We start from the raw sequence: 15,441 nt of genomic DNA on the forward strand, positions 1-15,441 counted from the left end.
TAGCGACATCTTCTCTACATAGGCTACATAAAATATGTATGATATCAAATCTCCTCTAACTAAACTCCATATCACATCTCGCTAAGGCTTAGAAAAAACAAATGAACGAAAAGAATAATAGAATAATAGATGATAATTCAATGACAAAAGATATAATACAGCAGATGTATAAAGACAAGCAAATAACAGTGGGAGAAGCAACAAGCACTGAATCAAAAGGCAGACAGAAAAAATAGAGTGGAAAACAACAAGTATACAGAAACAGCAGAAAAGAAACTAAAAGGAAGAAAAAAGAATAAGAAGACATGAAAAAATTAAGAAACAAAACAGAATCTATTAAGACAAAGGAAGAAACTGCTTAAAACATGAAATAATGGGAAAGAGAGACAGCTGCATCTCTCAAGCATGTAAAGAAGGACAATAAATCAAAAGCACTAAAAATATATGGAGGTTGTAAAAAAAACATGTGCAACGGTTCTAAAAAGCTGTAGAAGGTAGCAAAAGACTTAACTTCTAATAATGAAACCACATTTTGAAGTAAAAAAAAGTAGCCTCCTCCGGGCCGGATTTGAACCAGCGACCTATGGATTACTGAACTTAGTCACCACTACAGTCCACCGCTCTACCAACTGAGCTACCAGAGGAACTTTAGGGATTGGGCCTGCGCTATACTGACATGTGAGCGTTGCATAACTCTCTTTCGTGCGCTGCTTACTGAACGACCCTGTTGCGTCCGCCTGGGGCAAGGGCGCTTTTACGAAGCGGTTTATTGTTGGGAAAAGCTAATCAAACGGCTTCTTCGCTTCATTCTCAGTTGCTCTCGGCAGACAGGCAGTCTTGTTTCGTTGCCAAAGAAACCGACAGACGATGATAAAAACTGTTTTACATTGGTCGAGTAGCAGGCCCGTAGCCAGGTAGGGGCCAGGTGGGGTGGGGGCTCAGCCCCCACTGGAACTGCCGTCAGCCTCCTTGACATTAGGTAAAACTATTTCGTGTAATTTGTTTGCAGTGAAGAGTGAAAATGTAGACAACAGATATTATTTTGCTCACAACTTTGGTGAAGGATAAATTCACAGAACATGAACAACAGCTAATACATTTGTTCGGAGAAGTATAAGTAGCGGCAAGTATTTAGAAGATTCTCTTCTCTAGACTCTAGAAAGTTCATTCACAGGGGAGCTTCTTTATCTGTACCTTCGCTGTCCCTGTTGCAATCTGTGACTTTAAAGTCATCATGCAAATTCTCTCCGCATCTGCGTCAAAGGTCAATAGCTGCCAAGTTTTCGGAACGGAGGGGAGTTTCATTGCTTCGGGTGGAATGTACTGTAGGCACTATGATTGAATATTGTGCATTTTTTTTTTGCGTGATATAAATATCTGTTTCACCAAAAGTAGTATAGTGTGTGTAGTAAGGGATTATTTCAGTCCCAGTCATCACTTCAAAAATATAGTATTTGTATGACATTTCTAAATTTTTTGTAACTTATTAAGCCCCCATCCCACACACACACACAATTTATTTGTAATCTTGAATTTTATTTTAATTTTTATTTTAATCTGTTCTATTGTATGGGATTTTATTCCTTTTGTATTTTATTGTACTTTCTTGTTCATTTTCTTTGTAATCTTGAATTTTATTTTAATCTGTACTTTTGGGGATTAGGTGGTAGACCAGCAACAGCTGAAACTCGCCCAGCAATAAAGTCAATTCAAATCAATTTGCCTTTTGAAAACTGGAGTATCCGAATAGTACAGATTTGATGAAGGATTTGTAGAAAATCCGTACAGGGATATACGAACATGACGAATTATAGAATATCTGGACAGCAGAAGCGTATATTCTAGGCTATCTGCGAAGCCTGAAATCTAGAGAATTAAATTTCAGGAGAAAAATCGATCAAAAATTGTAAATAATATTATTCATATCAGTGAGATGATGATGCTGATTCTGCAGTTGGCAAACCTGATTTCTTATGAGTTGGCAACCTGATTTCTTACGAGTTTGCAATCTGATTTATTACGAGTTGGGAACCTGATTTCTTACGAGTTGGCTTCTTACGAGTTGGAAACCTGATTTCTTACGAGTTGGAAACCTGATTTCTTATGAGTTGGCAACCTGATTTATTACGAGTTGGCAACCTGATTTCTTACGAGTTGGGAACCTGATTTCTTACGAGTTGGCAACCTGATTTCTTACGAGTTGGCAACCTGATTTCTTATGAGTTGGAAACCTGATTTCTAATGAGTTGGCAACCTGATTTCTTATGAGTTGGCAACCTGATTTCTTAGGAGTTGGTAAACTTATTTCTATTCATAGCCTAGGACCACGTGACATTGTGAGATAGCCCAGATCTTGGACTCAGTATACGCCACTGGTGGATAGCCTGTAAAACGGATAAACGATAAAACTGTCCGGACAGAAAATTATCCGATATCCGGGTAAAATTTTATCCGGGTTTGGCCATCACTAGTTCAAAGAGGACAGCTACCGACCGATTTGCTTCCTTCCCCTCCAATTTTTCACTCGTGCGTGGACTCGGCAGATCATTGAATCAATGTAAATGATTTCTGGGGACAGTAGAGTGGTAGAGTAGACGCAACGTTGCGAGTTCATAATATTTTAAAAATCAATCATGAGTAGGAAGGAGGCGGTCCAAGTCAGACACCAAAAAATGTATGGAACTGCGCCTTCAACATGATATAGCTTGGGTGACGCTTTGCAAAAATTTTGCTACCTTACTTCGAGCACAGGTATTTGAATTTGAATTTATTTGAATTTCCTTGTGCGAGCCGTCGGCTGTACGCACTACATGATGATTCACATTGGATATTCATTTGACACTCAAAAACAAAACACATATATATTGCACAATGCTGGATCCACAGTACACGTATTGCAAGCTAGGGTCACTTTGTGCGGTTTCTTCGTTCTTTTCGCTGACCGCTATCGCCTTTCCACGTCGCTCTCTCATTTCCCACAAATACCTCCCCACTCGTTGCACTATCTCACTTATGATTCCTCTTCTATCTTCTGCTACTTCCATTATTTCCCTCCCTGTTACGTTATTAACCCACTTGTCTCGCAAATCACGCTAGAGGGACAAGCAGAGATCAGATGCTCTTCAGTCTCTCCATCCCCGCACAAATAACATATCGTTTCCCCTGCTTCAATCTTCACTTTTACTTGTTTCCAACCCCCCAGTCTAAACCATGCTAACCCTCACCCTTTCTTTTTTGCCTACCATTTGCCCCATTCCCTTGAATTCAAACGATCCCTTAGTGAAGTCTTCGTCTGACAATCGGCTAGTATTTCTTGTCTGTCTATGTCCAGAAGTCTCTCCCTAATTTGATTTTCAACTGATGTATCTACCCTCCCTCCCGCTTGCCACACCCACCCCATCCCAATAGAGCTCAACATGTTTTTTATATCTCTCCCCCAATTCCGTGTATTTTCTTCTCTTACTTGCATTATCAGACACTGACCCTTCAGTGTCGTGTTACCCTCCCTTGCTAGCTGTACTGTCTCTGGTACAAATACTGTTTCGTTTGGTAGGTATATTCTCGTCTCGTTTCAACGATTCTTCACATGAACTCGAGTTTAAAATGCGAGTTACATTCTCAATTGTGCTGTTTACTTCCCTATTTCCCTTCGTACAAAAACATAAAAAACTGCAAAATTTAAGAGGAAAAATAAATACAGGCGTTTATAAAATCTTGTTCTCTCTCTCTAAGGTGGATAATTTCAAACCTTAAGACTATTTTTCCTTGCCACACTTCTCTCACAAACCTTTTTCACACAGCTGCATGCATGCATGTTCACGACTGTCAGAGAATTGATTAGTCTGTGTACATTGTGTGAAACCCCTGCTGCATTCTAACAGCACAAGAAAGCTATGAATCATGCAATGGTTGCGAAGTGTGTGTGTGTGTGTGTGTGCGAGAGAGACGGGGAGAGGTTCTGTGCGATAAGAAAAGCAAGTCAGAGCACAATGCAATAAACATAACACCCCCTCCTCCTCGTTTAACCCGCATTGAACGTAACACTTCCCTCCCCCATTAACCACAATGAACTTCGCGTTACCTTCTCTCCCCCTTTCTAACTTGAAAAAAAGAAAAGAACGTTCATCAATTTTGAAAGCGAAGATTATAATCTCACATTTCCTTTCCAATTACGATTGCGGCGAAGCGAGAGTTTATCGCATTATCTTCGACAGGTTACGATTTAGTACTCGGGAATCTCCGCCTTAATTCGGAATACGTTATTAGGTTCGCTTCTTCATGCGTTTCGTTCCGTCTAGCTGCGAGCAGAGTGTAAACAAGCGCGACTTTTTTTCTCAGGCGTGAAGTCAAAATACAGCTGTCAGGTAACTGTTGGGAGTGCAGTTCATTGGCTTGAAGAGTTAGACCAGCCGAAAAGTTTTTCTTCACAGGAACTAGTAATTTTCGGGGAAACGTATCGCAGAAATGGGGAAATGTATTTCACACTTGGTTCTCTATTTTCGATTACAGTGTAATAGTGTAATATAGAAACATCTCCAGTATTCATATTTCGTTCACATTCGTACTCGTATCACTAGTGCGACTGATTAGGGGAATGCAATCAGTAGATTGAATAATCCCGGGATTTTGGGACTAGGGACTCTAATTTCGGGATTCCGCGATCGGGATCCCGATCTTTGATGCTGAGAAATCATTTATTCCCTCCTCTCTCCTCCTTCCCTCTGGATCAGTGGTTCTCAACCTTTTTCAGTCCGGGACCCACCTTGAAGGATATTACACTTCGTGGAACCCATAAGCATGGGCGTCGGCAGAATTACTTGTAGCGGTATTCACTCAAGTTTGTAATCATATTTTTGCTAACATCGAGTACTTTAAGAAGCCTTTTACGCTTGCTTAAACAAATTACACATACCTCTTTTTAGAAAAATAAGTATGTAATTTAAAAGATTAATTTACTCTAGTCCAACATCTAGCTGAATACAAATTTCGAAATTGAGAGATGCCGGTAAAAGCAATGGTAAAGCGGGATGAATTTAAATTGCTAAAACAATATATCTTAGTAATTTAAATGCAATAGGTAGACACAGTAAATACATTTTCGAGCCCGACTTCGGAACCCAGCAGTGGGTCGCGCCCCATAGGTTGAGAAACGATGATAGCATTCCATGCGGCTGCAAAATAAGAGTTGATATGTTGATTGATTGATTTAGTTTATTTTACTTCGCGTTTTATGCCTCTTGGCTAATTTGCGAAGATGGGGATGAGTGATGAAATGATGAAATTGATGAATGGACATTCACAAACAACCAAGCCCGACCGGGATTCGAACCCGGGACCCTTGGCGTCGCAGCGCGATGTGCTAACCACTTTTTTTTTTTAAGAAAAGGAAATACCCCCTACACGGAGGTATCCCCCACCATTCACTCCTTTTCTCACTTTTACACTTTTCAATTCTTACATTTTCTTTGTTTCTTATCAACTGGACGAACACAAATACCCATGCCTTACCTGGGACTCGAACCCAGAACCCCTGGCGTTGTAGCGCGCTCTGCTAACCATTTCGCCACGGAGGTCGACACCACTCGGCCACAGGGTCGGGCAAGAGTCGATATGTGCCGAAAGTGGCATTGCACAACGGATGTGTAGGCGACCATAAAACATTCTTACCACAAATGATATCGTTGTGCCTTCTTCCTTTTTTAAATTCGAATTATAAAACAAAGGCTTCCCCGATGGTATAATGGTAACGTCGTTGTCTTGTAACCAAGGGGGCCTGGGTTCGATACCTATTGGAGGAACATATTGGTTCGGATCCCACTTTTAAACTGTATGTCCAGTTCCGATTAGCCTATCTGTACATAAAGTACAAATTGACAGTGGCCGAGAAAGCAATTGGAGTACACTGAGGAATCATATTGGCAGGTCACTAGTACCAACTTCATACTTAAGTCACCAGTTTCAGGAGGTCTAATAGCGGCGTTCAAGGTATAACCAGCAGTTGGTTGATAAATCGATCCTTGATGATAACACAACAAAAACTCAATTAAACAATAACTGGCCAATTGCAGCGTACACGCTAAGTATGGATGGATATATACGGGAAATATGTTCGAAATGCGTAATTCAAATAATCTAATATTTGGGACTATGAATTTTATAAGCCCGGGATTTCGGGACGGCATAAAGGAAGCGGGATCCAAGGATTACATACATTGTCTACAGCTGAACGCTAGTTAAAGAATGTAAAGATTTTTAACACAGTTTAGCCTTGTTTTCAAAATATAGTGTATAAAAATATACACTAAAAACGTAACGTTTCCGCCCTCTTGTTACAACCTGTCCCGGTTCCCGCGCTCTGGTCGCTGGCTTTTCTCCGTGCTGGGGAAAGTCAAAGCCAGGCAGCCAATTAAAATACGCAACGTCGCAACAGCGTCTACTGTTTGACCAGCGATCCGAGAGCTCCAGTTGGCAAAGTGCCAAGAAAAAGGGGAAGTTGGCGATAGGAAGGCAGGCGCGAGAACGCCGCTCGCGGTTGCACGTTGAACAGTGTTACCAATCTGCGAGGATGCTTATCCACCAGAACATAAGTAACGAAAACCGAGGGACATGCACAACCATGCCGTTTGCCAATTTTAGGTTCACTGTTGGTATTGAAGAGTTGAATCTCGATTAGTGTTATTGTGCTGTGCTATCTTTTTTATATATAATATAAAGACCTTGGGAGTAAAACGTCGCAGTGAATGAATGGATGTCTAAACACTGCAGGCAAAAGTGACAACAGCGCTTTACGGAAAAACAGGTGGTGGCCATGGACGTCCGTAGGATTTTTTCCAGGGAGGGGCAAGGAAGGTTTTTTCCCCAGGGGGGCAAACAAGGCACATTTTCTCCAAAAATAGTGCTGTTCCCTAAAAACGCATTGCTTAAATTTGAATTTATGGTGATCATGCAATAGTTAACACATATTATTGTGGCTAAAATGAAATTATATGTGCGAAATACATAATTTTTGGATGACTTTCATTTTTCAGGGGGGGGGCGTCCCCCCTGCCCCCCCCTTCCGGACGCCCATAGTGGTTGCTCGAAACCAGATACGGGTCCAGTCGGCTTCCTCTGGGGTTGGGTCAAAGATGCCGAACTGGCGCTACGTTCAAGACTTCAGCTTTTGCAAAGACGCCTCTCCACGGCCAGAGGACTTCCAATATCTTGTTACAATATTCTCCGGTTGGCAACATTGCTCTCTTTCCCCACGTGACACTCGCGCTGCTCGCGTTTCAGAGAAGCGGTTCCGCAAACTCCCCCAATTTACGACTGGACTCTTCTACTTCGGGCATGCGCAGAAAACTCGAGAGCTCTCGGATCGCTGGTCAAACAGTACGTAAGCGCCTCTCTTGTGGCTCCCATTTGCTCCTCGCTGCCCAGCAGACGATTTTTTCCTCGTTTCTCATTGGCACCGAAACTGTCGAGCGATAGCTAGCGCGGGAAACGGGACAGGTTGTAACAAACGCGGTATAACAGGGTCTTCTTCAGACGAAGATTCACAATAAATTTTGCCTTTGTCAGCATTTTAATGTTCTATAAAAAAAATTAAGTTAAAAATTTATATTTAGGCCTAATTTGAAAGCCAAGGAAGTAAATACATACAGAGACCATTTCTATTTCTTGTTTTTAAAGACTTGACAGTGGCAATAAACTTTAGAAGCTTTGTTCTTCTGCAATAGGCTTGCATATTTTTAAAAGGGAAAACACCCTTTCACCCAAAGTTTAAATGAATAGGGAATTTTAAGACTGGAAACTTAATTTTTGACATCCAAAAGGGAAATTTCAGTTTCAAAATTTCACTAAAGTTCTCAGAGAACAGTTCCCGAAATAAAAATGGGAACAAATCCCTTGCTACTTCAGAGAACACGAAATTCAGCAGAAAACCATTTCTTTTTATTTTTCACAAAAACTTACCGAAATAATCTTGTCATAAACCCTCAGTTTCTTTCCAGTGGCAGCCCAGCTGTTAGAAAAGGCCTTTCATCTTTCCCCGTGCCGCCTCCGACCAGGAAGGGGGAGAAGGAGGAAGGGACTTCTGATTATACCCAAACCCTCAGACAAAGGGATTGCCGACAGACCTATCCTTGTGGGTCTCTTGTGGCAGACATCAAAAGGGGTGATCTTCCGAGGTCAGTTCATTCATTAGCGCCGAGAAAGCAAATGGGGTACACTGAGGAATCATGTTGGCAGGTCAGTAGTACCAACTTCATACTTAAATCACCAGTTTCAGGAGGTCTAATAGTGGCGTTCAAGGTATAACCAGCAGTTGGTTGATAAATCGATGCTTGATGATAACAAGATTCGTGAATCCCTGAAGGAAAATAGCAAGAAATGAGGTTTCAATACATTATCAAATTTTTAGCATTTATTTTTATATTGTTAGTCATGTCATAAATGAAAGTGGTTGGTTTCCGGAGCAACCTTGAAAGAGAATAAAGGCAGACGTTAAAACGTCTCTCTCTTTTCTGCCTGTCTGATTTTTCTCTCACTCTGTTTCTTTCCCTTTTCACACCTCCCACCCTTCTTATTATCTCTGTCTTTCACAGTCTTTTTTCCTCTCGTTCTCTGGTCACACACTGTCTCGTTGCTCCCTCCGTTTCTTCCTTTCTCCGTGCCACCTCTATCTTTCTCTCGCTGCCCCTCTCTCTCTTTCTCTCGTTTCCCACTGTCTTTCCTATTATTCTCTTATTTCTATTTCTCTACCTTTCTCGCTTTTTATTCTTCCGTTCTTTCTTGCTTCCTCTTCTCTCTTTCCTATCTTTCTCCACCCTTTCACTCCATTTCTGTATCCTTCACATACACCTCTGCTTTTCTCGTTTTCTATCACCTCTCTCTTTCTATTTATCCACCTTTCTCACTTCTGCATCTCCATTTCTCCCTTTCTCCACTATTTCACTCTACCTATGCTATGTATCCCTCACTTCCACCTCTGCTTCCAGTTTTCTTTTATCTCTCCCTCTCTCTTTCCCTTTCTCGCTTCTGATTCTCCCGTTCTTTCTTGCTTCCTTTCCTCTTTATATTTCCTGTCTCACTCCATTCTTTTCACTCTTTCTCTGTATTCCTCATTTGCATCTCTGCTTCTCTTGCTGTCTGTGCTATACCGAACATTTGCATTCTCCTTGCGATGTTCGTTTCGTTGTTGGGTTGATCTTTTCGTTAGTTATACAATTAGCACTTATTACTGTATGTATTACAGCCTTCCTTTGTTATTATTCCAGTCTCGGCAATTCTCTTTGATCTTGTTGTTTTGGAATCGTCCAACAATGCTGTGACATTCTAGTTAACTCTATCCAGTCCAGTGCTAGAGTATTTGAATCTATTCTCTTGCCCTTTGCGAGACACTATAGACCATGAATGCAGCTCGTTTACTCAGATTCCTCACTGGTATACTCCACACACAACGAGGTGGCGGGAGGAGACCCAGGTGCTTGACATGTGAGAGGCAGTTTACCATAGACATTATAAAAAGCAGCGGTAGCGCTTGAAACAACACACAGAAAAAAAGCCTGGATTTAATGAAGTAGAGGTCTCGCGAGATGAAACCCATTTAGCACCCTGTAATTTCACATTACGAACAATCCATCGTTAATAGTATTTACAGAACCGAAAAGCGAAGAGTGGCGCAGGTGTCGCCATCTAGGGAGTGAGTCGACTCTAGCAGCCCTGGAGGGAAAGGGTTAATGTGTTGGCTAAGACAGGGGAGACTTTTTTTTGTTTCACTCTCTGCGAACGCTATTAGCGTCTAAAATCGGACCGTAACTAACATTATTTATGTTCTGTCAGCGGCTTCTGACTCCCAGAAGGTTAAAGAAGAAGATGTTCATCGTTTCGATGCGAGGGTGAAGAAGTAAGGAGATATTCTAATTGTTACATTTCTTTGTGCGTTGCTGGGTTGTTGATGTAACAAAAGAAAGTTTATCTCTAGGCAGAACATTTCTTTCCTTTCTGATATGAAGCATATGGTTGAGTTGCTTGAGCTAGCTGCTGGAAAATAGGTTCATATGCGTGAGTCGTTCAACGTAAACCGTTCAAAAGAACAGCTCACATGATTCTCCACTCTAGTCACGCACTCTGCTCTCTAGAACAGATTTCCCTTTCAATTTCTTACTAGATATAGGAGGGTAGCCATAAAGTCTTGAACCAATGGCAGTAGAAAGAAAAACATAACTATTTGGAGATGGGGGGCTGTGGAATGGACACCGCGCTCACCTGATCTCAATCTCATGCACTTTGTCATGTGAGGAATTTTGAAATAGGCGCATAGGCTGTGAAAATCCGGAATATGGATCATCGCCACTGATTGAGCAAATCTCATTTCCACCTCAAGCCCTGGTCATAAAGTCACTTGCAAGTATCTTCAATGCACTGAGTAATAGTTCTAGATAACTTAAAGCATTTCGAGAGTTTTACCTCTGTCGCTACATAGAACGTACGAAATCAATGGTTCTTGATTCGTAACTTGTATGAGGTGTGCATGCTGTGACCTGTTTATAACTAAGAAATCTCAATTGAACAACAGCTAAGTATGTAAAACGAGACAGAATATTCTAATTAGTTCGAAAATAACAAGCATATATCATTTTCAACCATGAATAACTTTGGACTCAAGTTTGACCACAAGATTAATATACACTAACTGTTTGCCACACAGCTTGTCTTGTTTCTGGGGGTTCTGGGAAAAAAATCTGATTTAAATTCCAGTTACTTTGTTGCTTTAATATTCCTTGGCTCGAGGACTCGGCCAATGAACGAAGAGTATGGAGGAGAAAAAACGGCTGCAGCTACCATCCGTATGCAGCAGCGCGCACTGCTTTGTTCCGCCCACTCGCTTTCTTTCCTTGTCAACCGTTATGCGCGGCGTTGCTACACAGGCTCATGGGACAGAGTGTAGGATGCAAGAGACAAATTAATGAGTGCTGCAAGGAGATTTCGCTCGAGCGCCAAATAGTTCACACGGGCAACGCTAGATAGCGTACGGAATCGAGAGCTTCTTCTACACGCTGGAAGCACAGTAGTATAGTATAAACGTAATTTGCCTGTTATAGTGGGTCCTCAAATATGGATATATATATATATATATATATATATATATATATATATATATATATATATATATATATATATATATATATGTGCATAAATTATGATATGGATATGTATAATGTTATTAAATATAAAAGTAAATTAATTACTAAATATTTTTAAAAAATATTATGAAATACACATGAAGTAATTAATTCGTTACTTTTATCAGATATGTGTAAAGTAGCAAATTAATTTCTTTACTAACTGCTTAAAGATGTCAATAAATAACGAAATAGTTTTGTTATGCACAAGCTTTGGTTTAATTTTTGTATTAATACAAAACCATTATAATTTATAATTATGTTTGACTCGCATTCTTCTTTTATTGCACGCATATTGTTATTGGTATAGACAGAGTAATAACGGTAATAATCTACTGAAAACGAAAGATAGCATTCTGCACTCACTCTTTTGTGTGTTTTCGATATTATTCTTAGTGAAGTACATAAGACGTAAATACTAATTGCTTATATTTTGTTGTTACAAGAAAAACTCTCCCCCCGGGGGGGATTTTTTAGGTCAAGATTGTTGGTGGGGGAAATCTCCCCCCCCTGACCCCCCAGAATTTCGCACCCTGGTTTAGTCTATCTTACCAATACAGTGATACATGAAAATGAAACAGGCGATTGTGGGCTGAAACTGCCAGGACGGATATTTTACATATTTTAATGTGTCTACAATTATTGTCACATTATTGGATTAAACTGACTCGAACGAATACGAGCGAGCGAAAGTTGTTCCATGCAGTACTCTAATGCTGAGCAATACTTGTGCAGTACTGTACCATCCCAGCATTCGCCAGGATTAACTGAGGAAAACCTCGGCCAAGATGGACGTTCGCATGTCATGAGTTCCAAAGTATCTATTAAACTATTATTTTTAGATATTTGCCTAACAATTCACCTTTCTGACTCAGTGAAACCTACATATACTCCACACAGGCCAGTTTAAACATGCGCGTTAAGACGCACGTGAAGAGGTAAATACATTCACGGCCGTTGTAAATCTTATCTCACGCTGCGTACATGATCTATTGAGCTATTTAACATGTTTCTGCCTGCCTGAGCGAACGCATATCAACCACGGGAGAAATTAGTCAGGAATTTTACGACGCGAAGTACAAGCTTTTAAACGTCCAATAAACATTTCCAAGTGAGCAACCCTGAAAGATTGTTTTACAATTTACCGGTTCATGAAAAAGACAGACCGAGGTTTCCCTCCGTTCCGTCGGAGGGCGTTAGTGTCCCGCGAGAGATTAACTGCTTTGATATGAGGCTACCTGTCGTCACAACTTACCCCGCAAGTTATGATTAACCGTGTAATGCTGCTGCCTCCAGCAAGATGCGACATGTGATGTTTCTGCTAGTTCAGGCTTATAGCTTTGGCGGGCGATTTATGTAATTTTGAAAGACAAAGCGGCTGTGACAGCCCACACACCCCATTCCCTCCGGCTTTCAGAAAAAAAATGACAGTATATAGAGGCACCATTACGAACACGTAAATTTAACTTTCGAACTCCTGAGAATTTTTATGTGCCCCTATCTACCTCTCCGTTGTCTTTATTCATTTTCGCGGGTATTCCTTTCGCGTTTATTCCTTTCTTTCATGTTTATTTTCCTTTTGCATTTGTTCGTTTCACACTTATTCTTTTTCGCGGTTTTTGCTTTCACGCATATTCCTCTTCGAGGCTATTCCTTTCACGCTTATTGTTTCTCGCAGCTATTCCTTTCACTCTTATTCCTTTCTCCACTCCAGATATTCCTTTCACGCTTATTGTTTCTCGCAGCTATTCCTTTCACACTTATTCCTTTCTCCACTCCAGATATTCCTCTCACGCTTATTGTTTCTCGCAGCTATTCGTTTCACACTTATTCCTTTCTCCACTCCAGATATTCCTTTCACGCTTATTGTTTTTCCGCAGCTGTTCCTTTCACACTTATTCCTTTCTCCACTCCAGATATTCCTTTCACGCTTATTGTTTCTCGCAGCTATTCCTTTCACACTTATTCCTTTCTCCACTCCAGATATTCCTTTCACGCTTATTGTTTCTCGCAGCTATTCCTTTCACACTTATTCCTTTCTCCACTCCAGATATTCCTTTCACGCTTATTGTTTCTCGCAGCTATTCCTTTCACACTTATTCCTTTCTCCACTCCAGATATTCCTTTCACGCTTATTGTTTCTCGCAGCTATTCTTTACACACTTATTCCTCCTTTTCCCAGCTATTCCTTTCACGATTATTTCATTTCGCAGTCATCCTTTGACGCTTATTACTGCTTGCGGTTATCCCTTTCACGTTTATCCCCTTTTCGCAGCTATTTCTTTCATATTTATGCCATTTCGCAGCTATTCCTTTCATGCTTATTCATTTTCGCAGTTATTTCTTTCACACTTATAACTTCTTCGCAGCTATTCCATTCACGATTATTCCTTTGACGCTTATTATTTCTTGCGGCTATTCCTTTCACTCTTATTCCCTATTAGCAAATATTCCACTTCATGCTTATTCCTTTCAGCAGTTATTCCTCTCACACTGATAGGTTTTCGCAGCTATTGCTTTCGTACTTATTATTTCTGGCAGCTATTCCCTTCAAGCTTTCGCAGTAATTGCTTTCATTCACGCCAATTTCGATATGGATTTACGCATTCTTCATTTTGTCGCAATGCTAACTGTTTTGGTGAGAGGTTATACGAGGAGCTTTAAAGGATGCATTTCAACTGGCCTAGGGGACACATTATTTTCACTACTGACTTCAAAACTTATAAATGGCTTTCAAAATTAAGTGCAGTTAAAATTCAGCACTCAAGGGAAAGTTTGGTAACCGACTGTTTTGGTAAAAAAGAAATAAAGCACATATTGTATTTAAATTTTGCATTACAATTAATGTCATGTCAGCCTAATACAATTTCTTTAGCTAGATGAGCTGTTTGCTTAATGGAACATGCCATTTTTCACAAACGTCCATATTTAACTCCATATTTTTATTAAAATAACAAAATATATATTTACACATCATGTATATAAATCACGTTTTAGTACATATAAATTCCCTGGTAGTAAGGCATTATGATCGGTTTCGACCGATAACAATGAAGAGGAGTATTGTTATGCACGTGTCCTATCTGCATTGGAAGTGGACCGAAGTGCGGCGTCCTTGTTGGGCGGACAAGGAAAGAGCGAATTGAGTCTGGCTGCTGACCCCGACAGAGCAGTCTGCGGCTCTTCCCTCCCGCATCTGAGCACTTGGCGAAGATAAAAGACTCAGCATCCCGCCGCCAACATACCAGTTGGCCTCCGACAGGACTTGACTTCATTCAGCTTTTTATGGAAGGGGGCGGGAACGATTCAGCGAGATTCTTGCATGAACGCCTGCTCATTTTCAAAATAGCGTGGAACTTTGCCATTCATGTTTTACTTGACAGAGAATATTCTTCAGCTGCGAGAAGATGCGCATTTTCTAACATTCAAAACGACGATATTCTCAGTTATTTTATTCATGCCTAGAAAGTTACCTCCGTGATTTTTCTCTCGGCCATATTTTCCATATATCTACGAGGGGCGTTCAATGAAAATTGACTCTGATCCATGGGTTGGACAACACGCTTATTATACCTTCTCTACATAGCTACCAACCAGAGTCACATCGTTTCATGCAACTGTGCAGAACCTTCTAATAAAACCCACGAGGTTGGAACTAAACCCAGGACAGCACGTCATTAATCAGTGTGTCATCATCTATCTAGTTCCTACCTTTCAAAGATAACTTCATGGAGGGAAAGAGATGAAAGTCGAGTGATGCAAGGTCAGGAGAATAAGGGGGATAGAGTAGAATTCCACAGCTACAAGAGCATGCTTCCCATTCGCATAGTGAACAGCAGAATTGTCTTGCAACAGACGGAGATCTTGGGAAAGCATGTCGCGCCTTTCTTTTTCCATAACGTTCTGTAATTTCACCAGCAATGATGCATAATAGGTCTCAGTTATTGTGGTTTCTCTTGTCAGGAAGTCTGTCAAAACCAATCCCTTCTGGACCAAGAAACACTGCGAGCATCACCTTGCCAGCGGAGGGTTGGACACGTGCCTCTTTAGGTCTTTAGGTGGTGATAAGTCGTAGTGCTCCCATTGTTTAGACTATTCTTTAGTCTCTGTGCCGTAATTGAAAAACCCACATCTCCTCCTATGTATTTAGTCGGACGAAAAAAGTCCTCTTGTTTTTGTTGGCACGTGACTGAAAGTTCGCGGGAGCACCTGCCACGGTCGTCATTCGCGAAAGATGTGAGCAACCGGAGACCCCAACGATCTGAAACCTTCTACA

At 40.8% G+C, this 15,441-nt stretch overlaps 1 protein-coding gene and 1 non-coding gene across 2 annotated transcripts in view; both read right to left on the reverse strand.

Moving 5' to 3' along the window:
- LanB2 (laminin subunit gamma-1) overlaps positions 1-15,441 on the reverse strand; it is a 351,641-nt gene that overhangs the window by 225,342 nt on the left and 110,858 nt on the right. The window lies entirely within an intron of this gene.
- On the reverse strand, positions 554-644 carry TRNAY-GUA (transfer RNA tyrosine (anticodon GUA)). The gene is given in 2 exon segments: positions 554-589; positions 608-644. It is a non-coding gene; the product is annotated as a tRNA-Tyr (tRNA).

This window comes from Lepisma saccharinum, chromosome 14, assembly GCF_977018435.1.
Source record: "Lepisma saccharinum chromosome 14, izLepSacc3.1, whole genome shotgun sequence".
In the NCBI taxonomy this organism is placed as follows: Eukaryota; Metazoa; Arthropoda; class Insecta; order Zygentoma; family Lepismatidae; genus Lepisma; species Lepisma saccharinum.